General features: G+C 39.6%; 1 protein-coding gene across 1 annotated transcript in view; it reads right to left on the bottom strand.

Annotated features, from left to right (window-relative positions):
- Nucleotides 1–14,364, bottom strand: part of si:dkey-112m2.1 (transmembrane protein 132C) — a 125,211-nt gene that overhangs the window by 86,281 nt on the left and 24,566 nt on the right. The gene's annotated exons all lie outside the window — the stretch shown is intronic.

Here is a 14,364-nt window from a genome sequence, read left to right as displayed (position 1 = left end):
ATGCTGTATGGAACAGTATGAACAGTTTTTTTTTACTTATTTTATCAAGTATTTGATTTTGTTCTGTGTTCAGGTTCTTATACTTAAATACTTACTTACATGCTTTAACTGTTAACACAGACCCACTGATTTAATTACCACTAAAAGAAAGCTGAATGCAGTGTACCCATGGATGTGCAGATAACTATCACAGGATTACTTTGATAGTGAAGAGGACCTGAAGATGTGATGATTCTCAGAATTATAAGGAGTTTCTTTTTATTCTATGATTTGTGGATTAATGGATGTTTATTTTTGATGGACGTATATTCATATTGGTCTTCTTGAAATATGTAAGTCACACTGAATCTAAAAATGTATGCGTCATGTCCCTGTGTTCAGATTTGACTGAGTTATGAGTCAGAATTTTAACACAACTTGCTGAAATTTGGCATTTTGAAGTCCCTTAATGGAAGTGCTGCTGCTGTAACTGGTGACCTTTTTGATAAGCGGGCCAAATCAGTGGGCCAAACTACAATAACAAACTTCCAATTGTTTTCAGAACACACTGGCATTAACCTGTCCTTTTCACCTGCTTCAGTTCTCCTGCGCAATCCTGGGGAGATGTCTCACAGTTTGCTAAAGTTTTGAAATATCTGTTTGCAATAGGTAAAAGAAATCATGTATCAATTAAAAAATTTGATACCTAACTTTTCTTATTTTCCAACCTTTCTCTTTCTTGCATGGCCCTATAACCGGCCTCCATCCCTTCACCTCTCCATCCTGCAAATCCCGGCCACTGCCTCTTTCTCTTCGCCATAAAACTCCAGATATTTGGAATGATGGAGTAGCCCAAGAGAGCACATTGATTTTCTGTCCCGAACCCCGCGTGCTGTGGGAGACGTGGCGTGGCAGTGATTTGTGACAATCCAAGGCAGCAGAGCAATGACCAGCTCGCCTGATGGACAGAGCCAGCGTAAGGCACAAGAGCAGCACTTCAGACAGGACCATGCCAGCTCTGACACAGCAGGGGGAGGGAATGACGACCGCCAAAAAACCATGTTTCTTCTCAGTGTTTGAGATAACAAAATCTAGTCCTTAACTAAAATGACTAAATCTGAATTTCACTCTGCTTTTGGGGAATATCAAACATTTTAGCTTTTTCATACCTTTCCTGTACATTCATCAGTATGTATACATAAGGCATATACTGATGAAATATATATATATATATATATATATATATATATATATATATATATATATATATATATATATATATATATATATAATCAATACCTCTCATAAGGAGAGAGCCATCATGCCTTATTCTGTGCCACCAGGCTATTTACAGTAATATGTTTTACCATCTACCTTTCATTTGTATGTATTCAAGAGATGTCTTTTATCAAGAGTCACAGTCTTTGACTGTATCCCAGCCTAATGGGGGCCCTAATGAATCGATTAGAGAGTTAATATGCAATCCTTCTTCATCTGTCTCAACTTTTAAGTCTAGATATAATGGAGCAGCTAGGTATGTTTTGTTATATTACACAGGTCAGGACTTGAATTAAAGCTTCAGCGGGAAGAAATAAAAAAAAAAATCACCCACCCAGGTCCATTTTGTTCAGAAATAAATACAAAAATGTCACCTGCGTCTCCACCACAGCTATGAAAATTGTGCTGGCTGCCCCAAAAATTAAAAACAGCCTCACAGCTGAACCTAATTACAAACCTGTCTTCTCTATAATTCATATGCATTAATAGTAAAATGTCTGACACTGATATGGGTAGCAAAGCTATGAAAATAATAACAATTTATTAATATAAATTAGCTGCATTATTCTCTAAGTAGACGCTTCTATGTTTGTATTCAAGCTACGCAACTTCTTCAAACTACTCCAGAGTTATACTGCTTTTTCATTCACCACTGCATCCCTGATGGGGAGAAATACTAAAGCAGGTAAATACCTCCGCTGAGAAAGTACACAGTGAGTGACTGCTCGTACCCAGTTTAGGCTGAGAGAACGATGCTTACCCTTAAAAATGGCAAAACAGAGAGCAATGTCAAGAGGGGGGCAGGTGCTTAGTTGTTGCTGGATCATGCTTACAGCACAGTGAGAGGATTTGCCTCTCTCTTTTTCTCTGGGGGTTGTGACACACTGTCCTAGTTTCTGCTTACTGTGACACAGATGAAACTAAATACCTCATTACAGCAGAGAAATGTTGTAATTTGTAACTTCAGATTTAGAATATGTTCCTTTCTATGACGCCAATAGGACGTCGTAAATAGAGAGGCAAAGCCGGTGTGATTCGTAGCCCTGAGCTGCCCTTGGATTTCATGTCTGCAGCTACTGTACTTGTAAATCATGTCTGCAGGACTGTTTCTGCAAATGAAAAAGGGAATGATTTGTGCAGATAACTTAACCCCTGTGGTAAATCCTGGCTGTAAACTCTTGTGGAGGATTTCTTGGCACTGCCAACCCCTCAGGATGAGGCCCGAGGAGTCTGATCACATATCAAAAGTGCAGCTGAACCGGACTGGCCTCATCATTAGACAGATGTTAGATTCAGGATTTAATGTATTGATGTTAAATTCATGCAGCCTGAGCCAGGAGGCCCACAGGAGCATGGGACTCCAAATTAAAATGCATTTAAAGCATTTTCCATGGTGTTTCTGCAACATGCAGCAAGCAACTTCTAAAATAAACTGTTAAAATGGTATTAAAGCATTTATGTCCCCAAGACAGATATGTGTGGCTTCAAATCAAACCGTTTTTTTTATAATCACCTGTTCTCATCCCTGGCGACCTGAGTAGAACTTCACCCAAGAAATATAATCCCTCCCTCCTCCTCCTCCTCTTCTCATCCTATCTTTATCCTCCACCATGTGTGCATCTTGCAACCACTCCCTGATCAAACATATTAAGTTGGCTCGACTTCAGTAATACATTAATCAAAGAGATTTTCTTATAGAGAGAAGTGATGGAGGTAAGAGGTGGGAAGCAACGGGATAGAATGGGAAAGTGGGAGGTGGTGATGATGGTGGATTGTCTTCTTTTTGTCCACAAAAATTCTGATTATGTGCATGGCCCACATGGCTCCTTCATTGAAGGATTCAGTTTAAAATTAGTCTTGTTTTTCTTGGAAGGCCCATTACAAACATGAACATGGCAGAACATTGCTCTAGCCTGTTTTTAAAAGCACCTGAACAAGAGTTTGGTGCTTTCCAACCTACTGATGCAGCTCTTACTGCCTCTTTTCTCACTGAGAAAAAACAGCCACAAGTGGCCACTGACAGGGACAGCATGTGAAATCTAAATCTGGTCCATCTGTCTCTCCATCCATCATTTCCCCCAGACTGTCTCTGTTTTGGTCCACGATAGATTCGAAAGAAAGAAAGGGAAAAAAAAAACATGCAGTTTACAGTTTAGTCCCACAGAAAACCTTCCTGGTCCTCAAATTAGTTTGATCTACAGCTGCTTCCTCACTGTTTTTTTAAACAAACCCTTTAGCCACCATGTAGTTGAGAGTGAAATGTCTTGACAGCTAATATATAAATTGTCATGGAATTTTGTACAGATATTGATCTTACCCTCAGGATAAACTGTAATAAGTTGAGTTGGTGATCCCTTAACTTTCCAGCTAACACCATCATCACCATCAAATGCTAACACACTGAACTAAGATGAAAATGGTTAACATTACAGTATACCTGCTAAATATCAGGATGTTAGCATTGCCATAGTGAGTATTTTAGCAGCTTAGGCTGTGCCTGCATACAGCCTCACAGAGCTGTGAGTATGGCTGATTGTTATAAGACAAATTAATACATTTGTGACTTGTTTTTGACGATTTTGCTGAAAAACATGGTCTTTAGTGTTGAGAGCAACAGGCTGAAAGTATTGAGAGACAGTTTAATGCAATGTTGGCTTTTTTTCTGAACTAATTAACAGTAATAAAAATATAGATTAACACCAGCCCTGTCATTTAAATCAAGGCAGCTGTTTCCAAATCTAGATAATTTTACACAATTTAAGCTTGAATATGTTAAACAGTTCTCTTTCATGCTTAAATTAAACCTTCAGTATCTTATAAAACTGTCTTTTCAACTTTCACCTTCAAACAAAAGAGTCTGAGCAGCTATTTGCGTTTATTGTCAAATAAAAAAAGAGGGTCAAAACATGTTAAGCTCCACAACACATGCCATTTTCATGCTGTTTGATGCTGCTGTTTGTTTCCCTCTGCTCCCACTTTTTGTATCAGAAAACACCAGCACTTTGTGCCCCACTAATAGTGTGTTTTAAAGAGGAAAAGCACATCTTGTTTTGTGTCCTCTAATACTGACATTTAAAAAAGCTTTTGAAATCCCAAATTTTCAGAGGTCCACATGGTAAAACATTAAGACGTGATCTTTACGTGGCATTTTCTTTTGTTAAACATTTGCTCTATGTGGTAGCTTGCTCTGTAGAGGAACTGCTTAGGGGACCTTAAAGTCACCATCAATGGACCTACTGTCGGTCAGTATGAGAGGTAACTTTTTCATTTTCAACCACAGAACAATGGAATGAAAAGGGTATTTTGGGCTCTTGCGAGGGCTGGATATAAATGTCAGCTGCTGCTCAGATGGAGAAAATGCCATTGGCAAAGTCAAGAAGTTTAAAAACCTTATCAAAGACGGTTTTCTGATAAAGTCTTGTGTGCATACAAATGGGAGAGGAGACTGAGAGTCTCCAAAACCACTGAGCAGCACCACAATTAGCTAAGCTATTGAAAACCCCCCATACTATTTTAATTGCTGTACTGACTGAGGACTGGTTTTAATGAATTTAATCAAGTATTATACTATAACAAAGCTCTATTTCTCAAAAGCCAGAAAAAAAGCAGTACAAAACACGCACCTTATTTCTAAAAGCCAAGAAGGAGGATGTTCATTTATCTGTGATTCTCACAATCAATCTGAAAAATGAGCCCTCTTAAATTCAGTGCAGACTACCAGATATGAAACCATCTTCAGTGGCTAGCAATGTAATCTCATGGTTAGTGAAATGTTCTAGGTGATATCTCAACACAAACAAAACACACAAGGAACACTAATCGCTCTAAGTGCCCATCACATGCACCCTGACACTGCAGGAGAACCAAGGCAGAACAGAGAGCCCACTCCCAGCTGGAGGTTAATCGGATCACATAAAAGCAAAGCACACCTCATCTTTCATCACTAGGCAACACATTTGTGCAGCAATCGATAGGTGGAATCATATTTTCCCCTTCAGAGAAATGAGGGAAAATGAAGTATTGTGACCCGACCGAGATGGATGGGGCAGGGCGTCGTACCTTGCAGATATCAGCAATAGGTCCGGACCTTGTGTTTCTTCAAAACTTGAGTTGTTTTCGTCTCTGACAAATCTTATGACCTCTTTAGTTCCACAGTGGCCTGTGGGTCTTTTCTGTCGATAAATATCCTGAGTCTGAACATGAGTAATTTACAGCATGCTCGTCATCTCTCTTTCTCCCAAGCACCTTCCAAACACACAACACACAACACACACACACATATATAATTGCATCAATACAAATATATTAGCAGGGCCGCATGCTTTATTCCTTTGGTACTACTGGTCTGCAGGAGGAGAGTGATTGACACTTTCACATAGGCAGCCATAATTGTATAAATGAAGCCACTGGCAGCAAATGTACATCACTTCACAGCAAATTACGATTTATTACAAAGGAACAATTATTCATTTGCATAATAAAACTAGATACTTTAACATGTTTAACATAAGAAAACATATGCCCTTGTGAAACATGCTAATATATTTAAAATAATGATAATTTACTGCCTGTTTCAACCTTTACATGAAATAAATGATCTAAAAGAGCCGGAAAAGAGATTTAAAAGATAATTTTAGATGACACATTTACTTGAACTGCTTTATTGTAAGTCAGGGACGAAAAGGAAATTCTTTTTAAAGCAGAAGTAAAGAAGAAATCGAAAAGTTCAACATTATCATTAAGGGCACACCAAAAAACAAATAGCTCGCATTTTCCTCCTGTTCTCTGCCAGAGTGGAGATGCAGGGTCTAATTGCATATTACATGGTCTAAACAATGTTGAAAATGAGTTGTTTGTAAGCTGTCCTTTCTGTAACAGCCAGTGTGTTGCGCCATAAGCTGCCTCAATTAGATCCGAAAGGTAACTGCTGCTGAGAATGACATTTAAAATCCATCCACCGTCTCTGCTCGCTTGGAAATAATGTATTTCAGTGTTATAGGAATCTTAAAGAAACACTAATGGAAATAAAAAAGATAAACCTCCCGTTTGGGCATTAGTTATGCCCGACTGGGGAAAACTTCTAGCAGCTTCCAAACATTTCTTCGTCTACATAAAGAACACTTTTCCCACTCATTCTGCAAAGCTCCACATCTCTCTGGTGAGGGTACTGAGCAACAGCAATGAGCAGCACTGCACCAGTTGTATGGAGAGGAGAGAAAAAAAAACCTAAAATTTTCTACCTTGAAGACACATTTGGGACATGAATGGGCTTTTTATGACACTTCAATTCTGTCCATTGCCTGTGGGCCCCAGTGTTGTGCATTGTACAGTGTCAGGAAGAGAGGAGGTGAATGGCGGAGCAGTGAGCCACTGAGGAGCCCATGGTTGTTTAGATGAGATGAACTAGGAGGCGAGAGCTCTTGAAGGAACGGGGCCAAATGTGCTGAACGGAGCAGAGCAGCAGTTAGCCTTCCTACGAGGGCACCCACAGGGGTAATCGAAGGCTTCAACTTTAACTATGTGGGCTCTGCTCTTGTCATTTAAGACCATGGATTGCCATGGTGAGTTTATGAATGTGACCAGTTTTCTCTCTCTTTCTCTGTCTCCCTGTCTCTCTCTCAGTGAAGTAACTGCACTTTGAAAGTGAGTCAAATAATAGTTGTGACAGTGACAGATTATGCGGTGGTATGCTTAGGCAGAGGGAGACCTGTGTCATAAATAACAACAACTCTCGGCACATTGTAATCATATCCAAGTGAATCCATTTCAGGTATACTGTATATTATACACCAGGGATGTTTTTTTTCTCTTTGTGCAAATATATGAAATCAGATGCAGTTAAGTGGGTAAGAATAATGCAGTGAGTTGGCAAAAAGGAGCAGGGTGAGTAATGCTCTGGCATTTTCAGCAAGGTTACATTGTAAGCAAGTCAATGGGGCCTTGGACATCAGGCACTGCAGCTGCTCCAGGAACTCAAATAATGTAAACCACATTATTAATTATGTTCAGAACAAGGGATGGGCAGGAATTCAATGTAATCGCTTACTGTCTTTAAACACAAACGTAACTGTGGAGGAATGATGGTACTGTCTTGTTCTACAATTTGTATGAACCTCTCACAAAAAACACATTTTTATTTTATTTATTTATTTATTTATTAAATTAATATATGTTAGAGTATTTAATATACTTCAGGTGCCATGGCCTGTAGTACCTTTTAAAGCATTAAAATGATGTAAGGATATTGAATATGAACGATCACCAGCAGTGTGATAGCAGGTGTTTAATGTATTTAGCTGCTGATAAGAAATCATTCCTGATAAACATCTGCAAATCTACAGCTGATAAATCCTTGTAAAGACGTACTACATTAATCATTAGTTTATAAAATACTGGCCAAGCCCCTGAAAGCTTTGCAGGAATGATTTTTATACAAAATAACTGGAGACATATTGTCTAAGCAAATGAATAAGGGATAGAAAAGGCTTGGAAAAAAAAGACTGTAGGTGAGCTGCTCCTATCTCAAGGATACTATTTTGAGAGTGAAAAAAATACACAGGAGCTCGAATGTGAGAAATAAAGATAATAACAGGAGGCCACAGGATACTCGACAGTTGTCGCTTCCAAAAAGTACTCAGGTGTGAGTTTATTTATCTTTTAGACAGCAGGAATAGTATAGAATGGCAGTCTATTATATCATCTTCCTCTTTAAAGGTGTTCTTTTTTTTGTCCTCATCACACGGGCAGAAAACCAACTCTATTGGGCTCTCCATAATAACAGGGTGTAGAAATGTGAACATGTGAAAAGGCAGTCAAAGTGTGTGAATGTGTCTTCAGTTACAGACACGGCTTTGAGTTTAAATTTCCAGGAGTTACAGTAAGAAGTGCAATGGGTTGTACAGTGAAGCTTAAAAAAAAAAAAAAAACTGAATTTCAGGCCAACACTGGAGAACAGTAATGTAAAACAACGACATTTATGAAAGTATTCAAAGATGTTAGTGATGCGGTCTGTGGACGGCCGTAATTGCAAAGCTCCCGCAGAAGACATTTGTTACAGCTCAAGGATCTGTATCTGCAGCTTGTTGGAGGAGGGGGGATTTAAACATGAGTCAGAAGGGGTGCGCGTGTGGGGTTGTGTGCGTCAAAGAATGCTCTGCGTGTGATGGCATATGTGTTGGGCCTTATGTGGTTACGAGTAGAAACTCCAAGGATCAGATGCTGCAATGAAGACTTGGAACAAAAAGAAAAGTCCAGGAGAGAAGAAGCACGTGCAATCCACGGGTGCTTCTGCTGCATGTGTGTGCTTATGTGTGTGTGCACACACGTCTGAACAGGCATGTTTGTGATGTAAATATGTGGAGCTCTTTCTACTTTATTTTGTATTTATGTGTGTCTGAGCGCATGTTTATGCATGTGTGTGACTGAGTGTGACTGTCTAAGCATGAGGCACACTTGGAACTCCTTTCAGACGACTGTAACGCTGCCTCAGGCAAACTCCATCAATAGAAATTCAGATTTTGAGCTAGCATGCACCCCACTGGTCAAAGTATAGATGATCAAAAGTTTAGCCTCTAAAGCTCTGACTGTAATATCTGTAAGTATGGCCCAAATGCATTTTTTTGAGTGTATAGTGAGTGTAGTGTGGTGAGATGCCTCTGGCACGCACACAGTGGACTGTGCTGATCGGTGGCACTGGAGGAGGGTTGTGCGCCTCTGACAGCAGTGAGGTGGTAAACAGCATGGAAGAGAGGAGCCTGGTCTCTCATGGCCCTGAGGAAGTCCACTGCACGCTCCAGCAGGAGCAGAGGGAGCGAACATACCGTCATTTTGCTGCTGCTCAGAAACTCTGAAATGAGATGAACTCTGAGGTCTCTCCCTGCAGCAAGCGACACTCACGGCGTGCATTTCTTTATCCATATCCTCCTCCCCCCAAAAGTGCCACAGAGAATTTTGAGTCTTTGAGTGAGCTTAGTGGTTAGGGGAAGACGCGGGAAATGGAAATAAAGATGCCAAGAGAAAGGCTGTCTATCATTTTCACTCAATGCTCAGACCTAGTTTTATTTGTCAGCCCCATCCTTCTCTTGCCAGATTTTGTGACTAACAGAAGCTGTTAAAGGTTTAAGTCAGATAATTACCTCGCGATCGCCTTGGGTTTTTGCTGAGAAAAAGCTTTTCAGAGAGTTTCTTCATTTTTTACAGCCAGTCATAAAATAAGATGCCACGCATAATAAAATGTCTTTACACCACTGTGACAGTCTTTAAAAAGCTGTCTCTCTTTGGTACATCACTCATGGTTGAAATATGTGTGATACAGAAACCCCAGGTTACCCATCCTATAGGCAAGTAGAATAAATCTAGAATAAATCTCAGTAAGAGATTGACAATGTGCTATTTCATCTTATGTGGTACAACTATGAATGTTTTCCTTTTTTTTTCGCTTTGTCCTTCCTTCACAGGAGCAAAAGGACAACTCCAGGGGCCCTCCATGATAACAGGCTGCGGAAATCATAGGAGAGAAAAGGCTGTTGAGGTAGGTGAATCTTAAGTTAGAGACCTCCTGAGCTTAAATTTCCCCCTGAACAAGGATGATGGTACAGTGAGGCTGGCAAAAGTAAATTACCTTGTAGGCAAAGAATAAGGACGTACAAATGTGGAACACCCTGTAGTTCAGCAGCAAGTGTAGTGAGAATATGAGTGGCTGCTCTTTTTAAGCGGGTCCTCTCACGGAGGATATGGAATAAATGAATGTGTGAGAAAGTTATGTTCTCCATCCGTGCATTTAAAAAAAAAAAAGATTCCTTTTGTAGTACGTTGGGGAAAAAAAGCCCAAACTTTTAAATCATGTGTGAATTCAAGAAGTTACTAAATTAATTTAAATCTCTGCATAATACTGGAAACACTGAAGACTCTAACTCCATTAGAAACAAAATGTAGGACTCCTTGCTGAGTGAAAAAAGACCTCAAAACTCACTTCTTCCAAGATACCTGAGAGTCCACTGGCCAGTGAAAGTCTTAAAAAGTCTTATCATGATGCATTGCATCAGCAGGATAACCTTTCTCTCAGCAATGGGTCTCTTAATAAAAGCGAGTAGGCTTCTGCACGCTACTGTACATCTTGCACAAGGACAGAAAGAAGTTTCCCTGCAAAACAACATAAAAAAAACAACAACGGGTATTTAAAGGACTTCAAAGCAGTTACTCTTAAAGCTGTTTGTGCATGAGCTTTAATTGCCTGCTGCTTAGATGCTGCACATTGATGGGGCACTGTAAGCCGAGGTCATGCGATCATACATCACAGCTGCAGAATATTAAAGCACTAAACTACAGCAGATCTTATACAACCACTTTGAGAGCCTGGTATGATTCGCCTTACAGGGTTGTTTCTTGTAGGACAGTGTGTTTCTTGTATCAACTATAGAGTTGTTTTCTCTAATGGAGGTCATAGTGTTAGAGGTTGTTTAATGCTAAAAATGGCGTGTGTGTGTGTGTGTGTGTCAGAATGGTAGTAACACTGACAATTTTGCTGATAAGATGTACTAGAACTAAAATAGAAACTAGAACTTTCAAATTGGTAAACACAAATTTGACTCGCATTAAAGAAAGGAAATGTCTTTCAGTAAACTTTTTTTTTCCTTTTTCTTTCCTTAGATCTCGCTGTATATCATTTTGGCTCTTTGAAAACAGAGAACATTGGTAGTTATTTCAATATACAGTTAAGTATCTTTGAAATTGCTTGGACAAAAATAGACCTGCATGCTCAATTTATTACCCACATAAAATGACCGGGAAAAAAAAAGCAATATAAGATGAGGCGGTCTTGCAGACATCCCTGCGGATTATAACAGTGGCCATAATTGAGCCATAATGATAAGCCCTATGCAGGTAATAACCAAGCTATTGTTTTGGGCAACTTTCTAATGACATTTTACTTTAGCAAAGTAAATTTTCAGTTTGTGTCATCCTCATGTGAGACAACCTCCAAAATCTAACTGCTCATGAACTTATATCAAAGGCCGGCAACACTTACACAAGCAAAGCAGTGGTTTAAGGTTGCTAAGGTTGTTTCTTTTTCTGGGATCAAAGCATACAGCCACTACAATGCAGTGACACACTATGACATCATATTGCAACAAGACCACCCTGTAAAGGTCAGTATGGCCATCATGGCTGAAAGCTGAATTCAATTTGAAAATGCTTCAAGCAGAAGTACAACAAATGACTGCTGGTCTTGAAAGTCTCCTATTTCATTTAAAAGATGCCAGCTGGATTTATGACAAATGACGGTCAGTCAGTGCACCTCTTTGGTCCAGACTGAAATATCTAAACAGCTATTGGATGGATTGTCATAAATGTTTTTTTTTTTTTTTTAAAAACATTCATGGTTACCAGAGGATGAATGATAAATGCAAAGGTTAAATGTCATGCCTGCATGCTAAACTAAGATTCTGTACCTGATAAACATCAGCATGTTGCTAGCGTCATTATGAGGAATCACTTATGTGTGGATTGAGCGGAGTTATTGGTATACAGATTTGCTGTTGGTTGGTGGATGTTGAAGTTGCCGTAGTCATGCAGACTATTGACAGTAAAGTGACTTTTTTTTTTAAATGTCACTTTACTGTCATACAATACACGGGCACTTTGGTTTTTCCTGAGCCTTCCTAAGCTCCCCACAGTCTCTGCCTCCCCCCACTTGTGTATATGTTTTCATGACATACAGCAACATGTAGCCACAATGACATTTATGTCACAGTCTGGTACTTCCACATCAATTGGTATCCTTGGAAATGGGTTAAAAGCCATGTACAGTCTACCTTCGTGTTCCCTTCTGGTGTTGTTCTCGTGCTGTTGATCATCCAGATGCCATCAGACTGGCAATCTGTGAATCACACGTCCTATCCTCAGTTCTCAATATTAACAATAACCTGTTTATCAGAGGTGTAGAAGAGGTGAGCTCTTTTGTTCGTTGAGGTAAGAATGCTGCTTGAATGAAAATTAACAGAAATGGGTGCAGTAAGAAGAGCATCGCACAGCTGTAATGGACTGCGGTTCACTAAGAACTCTAATGAGTGTGCTCGTATTTCTTCTCTAGATTTTCTCTATTAGTGCATTTGTCTTTACATGTATTGGTATTCATATCACATGTCTGGGGGTCCAGAAAGGGGAGCAGTTTCTCAGAGAAAAGCACTCTGTTGATGAGAGAAGATCAATATCTAAGCCGCCTATTCATCATCATTATCATTTCCAACCAAACTGGGAACCCAAAATGATTCTCCATTCAAAGTTAATGACCTTTCCTAAATACCAGCACAGGAGAAGTCACTCGTTTATGATAGTCTGCATCGATCTGACACAGAGAGTGTGGCCCTGGACAAATTCATTATATCCATACAGGCCCTATTAAAACAAAGGCTCTGCATGACTTGGATCATGGCTTCCAGGACGAAATATAAACCAGAATAGGTGGCCAGCCAAGTAAGTCAGCTCCACTGAGGGAAAAAAAACAAAGCAGGTATTATTTTTTTTCATCAGTAACTGCAGCTGATTTACCAGCAATGTCTGGTTGTGTTTTAACAACCCAGCTGAGCGGTTCATGAGCATCATATTGGGCATCATGCCTTGCAACTCTTGGCAGCTTGGCATAGCTCCCATGGCCACTAGCAAGCTCTTGTTGTTTTTATATTCACACTTCAGCAGTGAGACCCATCAAAGATAAAAGCACAGTTGGTCTTTGTCACACAGAGACAACAGTCATGAAATTTTAATTTAAGAAGTTCTGATCTAGGGGTAGAAACAAAACTAGTCCCTGAGCAGAACTCAAATCCAGTGGCACAGATTCAAGCAAGTAAAATGCACAAATCAGCCTGTGTCATGATTAGGTTTGTAATAAAGTTTCTTAATGATACAATACAAATACAAACAATATGAAATATATACTTATACATATATATGTGTGTGTATGTATGTATATGTACATATATGAAATCATTTTTACCTTCAGGAGCATTGTCACTTTCCTGGGAATTGTGCAGGAAGGTCAAAAACAACACCTCAACAAACCCAACAACTCATCGAGCTGTCACTATAATTCCTCTGAGATGTTAACGTACAATGTGGATCAATATCTTGAACGAGACTGCATTTATTTTATTTTTTTATTTTTGTCCATTAAATCATTTTGTCTACAGCAACTGAAAAATGTCTGTCACAGTTTCCTAGAGTTCACATGACATCTTAAAAGTCGTTAAAAGTAGAACATCAGTTCCCACATTTTAGAACTAATTGCATGATAAGTAACTGAAATTCGTAATCTCTTATAAAAACGTGGTAGTTGATTTTCTGTCAATCAACTAATTTTACAATTTATTCAGCAAATTAATTTGTCATCTAGAAGATGAAAAACAGAGACAGGAGGAGGAAGCTAACAAACAAAGGAACTATACAAGATCTTTTTCAACAGATATTTCTCAGAACTGGCAGCGGCTTCAAACCATGCTTACCGTCCAATCCGCCCATCTATGACAGCATATTACAGTCTGTCAATAGCTAGAACTGTGGCCTGAAATCCCCCACAAGGATGCTGTTCATAGCCTGGCAATCTCTCTAGGGCTCTCATTCTCAACTCGGCATAACTGTGAACTCATTTCTGAGCCACACAGGATGTTTCACGTTCCTCATTCAGCCAGAGATGAGATGGCTTCAAAGGTCACACTGTTTTCTGTTTGAGGGGTCCGCTGTGCTCAGGAACAGAGATTTTGTTTGTGTGTTTGTGTGCGCGCGCACGCATGTGGGCATGTGTTTGCGTGTAAATACATAGTACACAGGTTAGTGCGTGTACCAAATGTGTGACGTGTGTCAGTGTTTGTGTAAAGCGTGGGTGTAGATGAATACCTCAGAACATAACATGGACCTGCTTTATAGGATTTGTGTGTATGTGTGTATGTATGTATGTATGTATGTATGTGTGTGTGTGTGTGTGTGTGTGTGTGTGTGTGTGTGTGTGTGTGTGTGTGTGTGTGTGTGTGTGTGTGTGTGTGTGTGTGTGAGCGTTCCAGATCTGTGCTCAGCCCCCTGTAGAGATCAGTGGGCCATGTAGAGGAGAGCCTG

Source organism: Toxotes jaculatrix, chromosome 16, assembly GCF_017976425.1.
Source record: "Toxotes jaculatrix isolate fToxJac2 chromosome 16, fToxJac2.pri, whole genome shotgun sequence".
Classification (NCBI taxonomy): Eukaryota; Metazoa; Chordata; class Actinopteri; family Toxotidae; genus Toxotes; species Toxotes jaculatrix.
Note: the sequence above shows the minus strand (reverse complement) of the source record. Positions and strands in the feature narration are given on the sequence as shown.